This window comes from Otolemur garnettii, unplaced genomic scaffold (assembly GCF_000181295.1).
Source record: "Otolemur garnettii isolate 467f Iridium unplaced genomic scaffold, OtoGar3 scaffold00096, whole genome shotgun sequence".
Lineage (NCBI taxonomy): Eukaryota > Metazoa > Chordata > Mammalia > Primates > Galagidae > Otolemur > Otolemur garnettii.
The window spans coordinates 1,391,950-1,401,931 of record NW_003852491.1 but is presented as its reverse complement, the minus strand read 5'-3'; positions in this window follow the sequence as shown (position 1 = coordinate 1,401,931).

Below are 9,982 nucleotides of genomic sequence, written 5' to 3'. Positions count from 1 at the left end.
TGGCGGGCTGGGCTGGATTCGAACCTGCCAGCTCAGGTGTATGTGGCTGCTTAGCTGCTTGAGCCACGGGCACCGAGCCCAAGTACAGATTTCTTAAGACGAGGACCTACTCGTTTTTGTGCAGCCACTATTCTGCTGGAATCCATGTGACTTGGATGGAACTTAAACAGATCAGCGATGGGCACATTGACTTGGAGACTCAAATTAGAGTTCCATCCTCTGAATACTGCGATTGGCTCAGAGTGGGGCATATGACCTGAACAGGACCAATCAGAATGAGGGACACCTGCACACTGGAGGAAGGAGGATTTTGTTTTCTTTGACATAAATGAGCTGGAAAAGCAATATAGGCTAGGTAGGGGTGGGCAGATGTCAAAGGCCGTCTTCCCATCTCGTGGAAAGATGATCAAGGACTAGGCAGGGGTGGATAAGGCCCTGATGACTGATTGCACCATGACTGAACACTAGGTCCGTACATGTTTCATTTAAGTGAGTCACAGTGTCTTCTCTCGCGTCTTTACCAAAGCCAGTGTGAGCTGGAGTGGCTGCCACAGCTGAAAAAGCACCAGTACAAGGACAGAACAAAGTGGCAGGGGCCAAAGTCTTCCAGGGCTGTGAACAGGGCCCTGATGACAGTGGCTGGTGTGGGCAAGAGTCAAAGAGGGTGGTGGTGTGTCAGTGCCAGGGCTGCAAAGGAGGAAGAGATAGCACAGCAGAGAGGGTCCAGGGAAGGTCAGAGTCACCTTAAAAGACACCTGTGGGCAAGGGAGCAGCCTGCAGCCTCTACCCAAAGCCTGATCTGGAGGCAGAATCATCAGGACACCTGAGCGTTGAACGCTCCTCCAGCCAAAGGCTGAGGCTCAACTAAGGCCCCAGGCCAAGCTCAGATCCTGTCCTTTTACTCTCCCTCCTTTCACACTCAGTGTGAAGCCTTTGGAGCAAGCTGGGTGGCTTAGAGCCACCAGCCTCTCCTTATTTCACAAGGTGCATCCATCACTTATGCAAGCCAAGAACATTATTCTAAGATTTCAAGCTATGGCCTGGAAAGCCACATCCAGTTTTCCATTTGAAGAACCAACTAGTGAACTTCTAACTCTTCCTTTCTTTCCCAACTTCTCTGCCCCAGGGGAGGACGTGATGAAGACAGCCCCTTGGTTCCCAAGGTGTCCTATAAATCCATTGGTTTCCACAAACTTTCTATCAAGGATAGTTTGCTTGCTCCATTCCCCAGGTCTGCATGATCATGGAGGATCCCTAGACGGCCAATTTGGTAGTTTCTCAGGGGCCTGACTTTAAGCCGGGAAGTTTAAATCAGTCACAGTAGATCCTGGACCTTGAGGATCTTCAGGGTTTTTAAAGCCTGAGCTGTCTTTATTATTTAAATTTTTTAAAAGTCAAGATATATTCATGACCAATCTAGGCAGCATAGTGAGACCCCATCTCTACAAAAAATAAAATAAATTAGTTGGCATGGTAGTGCAAGCCTGTAAGTCCCAGCTTCTTGGTGAACTGAGGCTGGGGCAGTGGTTGGGGTGCTTGAGCCCAAGAGTTGAAGGTTGTAGTGCACTATAATTGTGTCATGGCACTGTAGCCTGGGTGACAGACTGAGACCCTGTCTCCAAAAATAATTAATAAATAAATAAAATTCAAGACATAGCAGCTTTTTTTTTTTTTTTATCAGGAAGTCCAAAAGGACATTTCCTTGTGGTTCTAACAGTTCTTTGTATCCAGAATCTGCCTTTAGGGCAGCGAAAGAAAAAAAATGTTATACTGTGCTCACTTAGCCTTAGCCCATTCGGCCACCTGTGGGTGGCCTTACTAATGTCTGAGGAATGATCAATATCCAGTGTTACAAAAACAACAACAAAAGCCCAACATTGGAAAACTCTCCTGAGGATCTTTCACAAGTTGTGCCCTCAGCCAGCCATTTCTTAACTACCTTATCTGGTTTTGTCCTCAAAATAATCTTAGGTAGTCAAAACTGTTATTACTTTCCTCTTTACAGGTGAGAAATGAGACACAGATTGGTTAAATAAGTAGCTCAGAGGCACACAGCTAGTAACTGTTTGGACCTGGATTTGAACCAGGTAGTCTGACTGCAGAGCCTAAAGGAAGTATCAGATCAGTGGGTGGTAGGGTGGATGGCTAGATGAACAAGTTGATGACAGATGGATAAGTGGCTAGAGGCAGAGACGTGTTCTCAGGTTGGCAAGGATCTGGGGACTGGCTGCAAAGAGTGAACCCCACTATCTCATCAAAGTTCTTTTTGCTTTTCTTCTCTCTCTTGTTCATACTTGCATCACTTTGATGTGGCTGGGTTGGGAAATCTGAGCTGGATTGAGTTCTCTCCTGTAGGAACAGATAGTCCAGATGATAAATCATGAAAGATTGTCGTGTTGGACTAATGGCTGGTTTTTATTTTCTACCTTATGTTTTTCTGAAAGTTTCTAATTTCCTTTTTTGTTAAACTTCTTATAGCATAACTATGTACATTAATGCAATCATGGGGTACAGTGTGCTGTTTTCATAAGTTTCTAATTTTCTACAATGTGAAGTGGCTATCTATTATTTGTGCTACACCCTGGTACTCATATGCAATCATTCCTTACCCTGCTCTTTCAGGGTGACTTTTGAGGGGAGGATTGCTCCCTTGATTCAGAACACACACACAGTCCAGGCCTAGACAATCATAGGATCCATGGCCCAGGTACATCCCATGCAAACCCATTTGATAATTTTGTTTTGGGGAATAGTTCCAAGAGAGAAAATCTATTTCTCAGGGGGGTTCTAAGAGACAGGACACGTGCCTAGCGAGTGTAACAGTCATCTTGATATTGTAGGGCAAGTGTGTTTGAGAATGGAGCTAACACCAAGGAAAACATAGAGGAGAGAGGGAACTGAGCGTTCTGATCTTATCTTTTGAGTTCTTGGATCCAGCTATGCCTGAAGCCAGAGACCCACGGACTTTTTGGTTATGTAAACATACATGGATTTTTTTTAAATCCAATGTGATTATTTAGGTTTTTGTCACTTGCAGACAAAATTCCTAACGGAATATTTATCACTTTTGTATAAATACAAATGAGAATGTATTTTTAATAATGTTGTTTGAAAAGAACAAAAGACAACTGTCCTGTTCCCAAGTATATGCGATCAGTTCACAAACAGAGCTGCTGGACAACAGGATTTGTCAAACAAACACTTGTCAGACTGGCCGGAGATATATAAGCAGATGAGGCTGGGAAGATTCCTCCAGGAATGTTTGTGGAGGAGGGTGAAGGAATCTTTTAAGGATCAGTTCTGTTTCCACTCCTCCTGCTCCTTCCAGCTTCCAGCTGGGCACAATGAAGCTCCTTCAAGTCTGCCTCCTGCAATTAGAGCCTGTGTTCCAGGAATCATACTCATCTGGGCTTCTTCTCTACCCTGGGCTGGTCCTGCCTCAGGACAAAAGGAGCTGGAATAGTACTTCAGTTTGCTGTGAGGTGGCAGTGGGTGACAGCTGGGCCTGGAGGCAACATATCTGGGGCACCCACCCTGGGGGATGCCTGGTTCTTGAGCTGCCTCAGTAGAGAAGGGAGGGGACAGAGCCAGAGAGAGATTTGCACTTTGGGAGCATTTCTTTAAATGCCAGGTTGCTTTTAGGATGATATGAATGTCCATCCAACTCCTATGTTGCTAACCACTCATCCTTTTCATTCTTTTCTGAGATTTTTGAAATTGTGAAAATCAGGCACTATGCACTTGTAGAAGAATGCATAAAAGACATTGTCAGGATCTGCTTCTGACACCACTTGTCAGGGCCTGGGACTGGCCAGTCTTGGGCCCGGCTTAGGTAGGTTCTGGATGTGGACCGCTAAGCTATCTTGCTCAGGAACAGTTTCTCTTAGGTGCTTGAGGGCTATCTACTTTAGCTGGAGAGAGAGAGTGTGTGTGTGTCTTAGAGAGAGTAAAGCAGTCTTCTTAGCATAGATAGATCTTAGTCTTTGGCAGAGCGTGGTAATCTTTAGCAGAGAGATGCTATGCTGGCATCCTGCAGGCAGAAGAGGAGACAGAGTCAGAGTAAGTGTGTCCGTGATAGAATGTGCATGCTTTCGACTGCCTTCTCCTCCAGCCTAAGGCTGATCTCGTGCCTCTCAACACCACAGGTATAGAGACTGCCAACTCATCAATGCTCTCATCTTGCAAGCTCTCATGCTTGTTAGGAGCGCTAATTCTCTCTCCGTGTCCTTTCCACCAAGGTGTTTCATTACAGGTATTTCTTATAACTCTCAATCCTCCTAGCCATAATCTATATGGGCTGCTACAAGACATATATATGGTTTTAAGAAATTGAAAAGCAAACACCCATGTTTGTACTGCCACTTATGATGATGGCTAGTTTTCTAAAGGCCCTATGTGCCTCTGATCACCTCTGCTCTCCCCACTCCCACTCTCAGCTGAGAAATTTCCATTCTCTTGAATTCTTTTTTTTTTTTTTTTTGAGTTAGAATTTCACTATGTCACCCTCAGTAGAGTGCCATGGCCTCACGGCTCACAGCAACATTAAACTCTTGGGCTCAAACGATTCTCTTGCCTCAGCCTCCCAAGTAGCTGGGACTATAGGCACCCGCCACAACGCCTGGCTATTTTTTAGAGATGGGGTCTTGCACTTGCTCAGGCAATCCACCCACCTTGGCCTCCCAGAGTGCTAGGGTTACAGGTATGAGCCACCATGCCCGGTCCCCACTCTTTTATTTAAATTTATTTTTTTGAAATTTTGATTGGGGTAAAAGTCACAGTTTACCATTTTCAAGTGTACAGGTAAATGGCATTCAGTACATTCACAGAATGGTACTGTGCACCCACTACCTCTGTCTAGTTCCAAAACATTTTCATTAACCCCCAAAGAGACTGTGTACCCATTACACAATGAGTACACCACCCCCCTAGCAGTCTGCTCGGTCTCTGAATTTAGCTCTTTGGAGGATTCATGTGAGTAGAATGGTACAATGTGAGATCTTTTGTGTCTGCTGGTTTCCTCCCCTTAGCACAATGTTTTTGAGGTTTGGCCATAGGTCAGTAGTTCACTCCTTTTAGTGGGTGAATAATATTCCACTGGGAATAAACTTATTTTAAAAGGGAACTCTTTCATCACCACTAGCTTTTCCTTCTGTCCAGAACCAGAATATTCTTCTTCCAAGTATATCTGCATGAATGCCTCCCTCCAGTTGCTCAGATAATACCCTCTCAGGGTATCCCCTCACCAAATAATATTGTGCTATCTCTCTCTGCCTGCCCCGTCCCCCCGGGACCCCTGACTATTATTCTACAATCTGTTTTGTCCTTAGTAGTTTATTGCCTACTGCTACATCATAGACTTATTTCTTGCACTGATTGTTTGTATGGTTGTCTCTGCCCCCAGTGGAGTCATGTGAGTTCCACATGGGTAGGGAGTTTTTTCTGCCTGAATCACAGGTGCATCCCCAAGTCCTACAACAGTGCCTGGCACATGTGAGAAGTGGGATGGTCCCCTAGATATCTACATCCTAATCCCTGGAGCCTGTGGATGTTACCATTTATGGAGCAAAAAGAGACTTTGCAGGTAGGAGTAAGTTAGGGGTCTTTGGATAGGGCAAACATCCTGGGTTATCTGGGTGTATTCTGAATGTAATCATGGTGTCCTTGTGGAAAGGAGTCCAAGGAAGATTTGACAACATCTGAAGAAGTCAATGTGAGAACTAAAGCAAGGTGCTACCCTGCTGGCTTAAAAGGTGGAAGAAAGAGGCCTAGAGGCAAGGAATGCAGTTCTAGAAGTTGGTGCCAACAAATGGATTCTCCCCTACAGCCTTTGGGGGGAGTGCAGCCCTGATGACACCTTAATTTTAGTCTCATAAGTCTCATTTCAGAGTTCTGGCCTCCGGAACTGTAAAAGAATCAATTTTTGTTGTTTTAAGCCACTAATTGTGTGTGATGATTTGTTCTGGCATCCATAGGAAGCTAAAACAACACTTACCAAACATTTGCTGAATGAATAAGTGCTCATTGAACAAGTGACTAAGGTAAGGTGACCAGATTTTAACATTGGTAAAGCAGGACACCATGGGGGCCGGGGGAGGTAGGGCCTGGGGGGCGGGGCCTGAGAACAATGCAAACTTTGATAAGCAGTTCTTGATAATCAGTTCTCAACAATTATTTGTTATTATTAAAGTTTAACATTATAAAATTAACAAAAATAATATAAAATGCATATCCTGGCAAAATAGCCACATGGCAGCTGAAAACAGTATATTCCCTTCCTGTTCTCCTGTGTTCCCTAGCTTGTCGTGCATTCTTTCCAAAAATCAGGGCTTTTTAAAAATGCTGCAGGACACAGGACAAATTGTTAAAATTTGGGACTGTCCCGCCAAAAGTGGGACATCTGGTCACCTTAGACTAAGGGAGACACTAACAATGCCTACAATAAGTAGAAGGTGCCGAGAAAAAAAATGTGGTCAAAAAAATGATGCTGTTAAATTCAAGTTAGATAATGAGAGGTGCAGGTGCTGAGGCAGTTCTCTCTCTGTTAGAAAAGAGAGATTAACAGTGTTAGCAAGTATTAAAGACCCACAAACAGCAAAGTGGGATTATGTTTTTGCATATTGAAAAATGGTTTTGACACGCACCATAGCTCACACCTATAATCCTAGCACTCTGGGAGGCCAAGGTGGGAGAACTGCTGGAGCTCTAGAGTTCAAGATAAGCCTGAGCAAGAGCAAGACCTAGTCTCTACTAAAAATAGTAAAATTAGCTTGGTGTGGTGTCAGGTACCTGTGGTCCCAGCTACTAAGGAGGCTGAGGCAGGAGGATCTCTTGAGCACAGGAGTTTGAGGTTGCTGTGAGGTATGATGTTGCTACTACATTCCAGTTTGGGTAACAGATGTCTCAAAAAAAAAAATCAAAACTGGATGGGAAAGGTAGCTCAAGCCTGTAATCCTAGCACTTGGAAGGGCGAGGTGTGTGGATTTCCTGAGGTCATAGGTTTAAGACCAGCCTGAGCCAGAGTGAGACCCCATCTCTAAAAATAGATGGGCACTATGGCAGGCACCTGTAGTCCCAGCTACTCAGGAGGCTGAGACAAGAGAATCGCTTGAGCCCAAGAGTTTGAGGTTGCTGTGAGTTATGACGCCAAGGCACTCTACCCAGGGTAACAGAGTGAGACTCTGCCTCAAAATCAAAACAAAACAAACAAACAAACAAAAAAACCACTTTTTTTTTAAAATTCTGCTGGTTAGTGACACTTAGTGTTGCAATTTGCTGGGCTAAGGGAAGACCATAAAGAGATGGGAACATTTGTACCTGGTCTCGAAGGATGTGTGAATGAGTGAAGAATGAGCAGAGATAGAGAGAGGACAATATTTAACATAGCAATTAAGTCTGTGTGCTGCCTGAAATTATCACCATAGGATGTGTCCTATAACCTGAGAAACATGGCCTAAGTGATAGGGAGCTAAGGGTCTAAGCATGGAGACATCTCCTGGCATACACACCCTGGAGTAGGGATGGGAGAAAGGAGAGCTGGGAGAGAGAGATTCATGAGGAGGGGAACCTCCTGTCGCTGCATCTCTTGTTGAGGTTCCTTCTTAAATGCCAAATTCTCTGAGTTTCTATCCTTGACCCTCAGCCCTTTTTTGACTTGCTTTTCCTTCATGGTGACCTAATCTACACCTTTGGCTTGACTCCCAAATGTCCCCATCTAGCCCAGAATCCTCTCCTGAGTTTTCAACGCCAGGAGAGGTTGGAGTCTATTCAATGTCTCCCCTTGGGAGCCAGGGATGTACTAAGTATGAAGTGTCTCTGACTCACCAGGGAGATGGTCTGTGGGTGGCAGGACCCTTGGATCTGGGACTCAGTGGCTCAGGAGGGGAAGTTTGAAGACCAGAGAGGATGGTAGCTCCAGGGGCACATTAAGAACAAGCATTTCGGCTCGGCGCCTATAGCTCAACCGGCTAAGGCGCCAGCCACGTACACCTAAGGTGGCGGGTTCGAATCCCCAGCCCGGACCCGCCAAACAACAATGACGGCTGCAACCAAAAAATAGCCGGGCGTTGTGGCGGGCGCCTGTGGTCCCAGCTACTTGGGAGGCGGAGGCAGGAGACTCGCTTGAGCCCAGGAGTTGAAGGTTGCTGTGAGCTGTAATGCCACGGCACTCTACCCAGGGGGACAGCTTGAGGCTCTGTCTCAAAAAAAAAAAAAAAAAAAAAAAGAACAAGCATTTCTATGACCTGCAAATGGAGTCATTGTTCCTTGGAGTCTGTAACTCCCAACTAACAAAAGAGTCTCAGAATGAAGTTGTTCTACCCTGCCCTCACCTTTGTCCTGGAAAAGAAGGCTGTTCAGCTGGGCAGGCTGGATCTGAAGCCAGAGAGGACTGGAGAAAACTTCCTCAAAGGCACACGAACAGTCTCTGAGAAGTTTCCATCTGAAAGGCAGTTTGCACAGTGGCCAAGTCCACAGGCTCTGGCCACTGGCTTGGGTCCACCAGTTACTAGTAGCATGGCCATCAGGGGAACTCTCTATGCCCCGGTTGCCTTATTTGCAAGAGAGCCTGAGCTGTGAGACTTACAGGGGCTGATGCATGTAAAAGAGCTGAGCAGAATCCCTGCCAAATAGCATAATGCTATTATGTTAGCCATTATTGTTTTTCTTTTATTAGCTCCACATACTTTTCCTATATGACAATATTGTACTCAGTCCTGTCCCAATCTGGGGACAAAGAGATAAGACACAATTCCTGCCTTCACCGAGCTCACAGTCTAATGAGAGGGACAGACACATGGATACAAAAATTATATTGGGGGAGGAAATTCTATAATGGTAGAAGTTCCAACTCCTCGAGTCAGGGAATGTTTCACAGAGGTGGTGACATGTGCACCTGGCCTGGGAAGGTGAGTGGAGAAAGAGAGAGGCAGTGCGGAGGTTGGAGGAGCCAGGCGGGAGTGGGGATGGCCGGTCTTCAGGGTGTGCTTGTGCTCCCCACCTGCTTGCTGGGGAGAATTGAGCAGCTGTTGGATCCGGACGCTTGTGGCCTCACCTTTGACAAGCCTCACTAGAAGTGTTCCTGCCTGTGACATCACGCTAGGGCTGCTCAATTCCATGAATCTGAGGACACAGCTCTCCTCACCCTGCCCTACCGTGGGGGAGGAGGAGGAAGAGGCTGCCCTCTGGGCAGTGCCCATGTAGGCATCAATGGCAAGTTCCCTGTCAGCACCGGCTACAGCCACCCAAGCCCAGCATGGACAGAAGCCAGGCCCATGTCCTCTGTCACCTAATGCTTGCCTGCATCAGCTCTGGCTTCTGAGCCACTCCCCAGGGGAGCTCCATCCAGCCTGGGTCACCATGACCTCCTTCTTGCTAGCTGGGGTGCCTCTGGCAGTGCCCTGACCTAGGAGGGCTAGTGGAGACACCACATGGGGCAGAGATGGCTATTCCAAGTCACAAGCATGGAGTCAGGTTGGACCAGGTCTCCCTATGGGTCCAGGCAGTGCCCCCAAATTCCCCCTCTTTCACCAAGACTCTCGCATCTACTAGCAGCTGACCCCATGCAGGGCTTAGCCTGAAATGACATCAACCTCACTTTTAAAAAGTACAGACCCGGATTAGAAGCAAAATGATGGAGTGATAAAACGTACAGCTTCTGGAGTCAGCCTGCCTGCGTTCAAATCCAAGGTCTGCAGCTTCCTAGCTGTGTCACGTTGGGCAGGTAAAATCTTTCTGTGCTTCTGTTTTCATCTCCAAAATAAGGTGATCATACCTATTTCATTTACTAATCCAGGAGTCAGCAAATCTTTTCTGTAAAGGGCCACGGTGGAAATATTTTGGGGTGTTCTGGCTTTGTGAATCTGTGTTTAATGACTCAGCTTCACTGTTGTGGCGCACAGTCAGCCATACACGATATGTCAATGAACGGGTGTGGCTGTGTTCCATAATACTTTATTTAGACACTGAAATTTGAATTTTATATCAT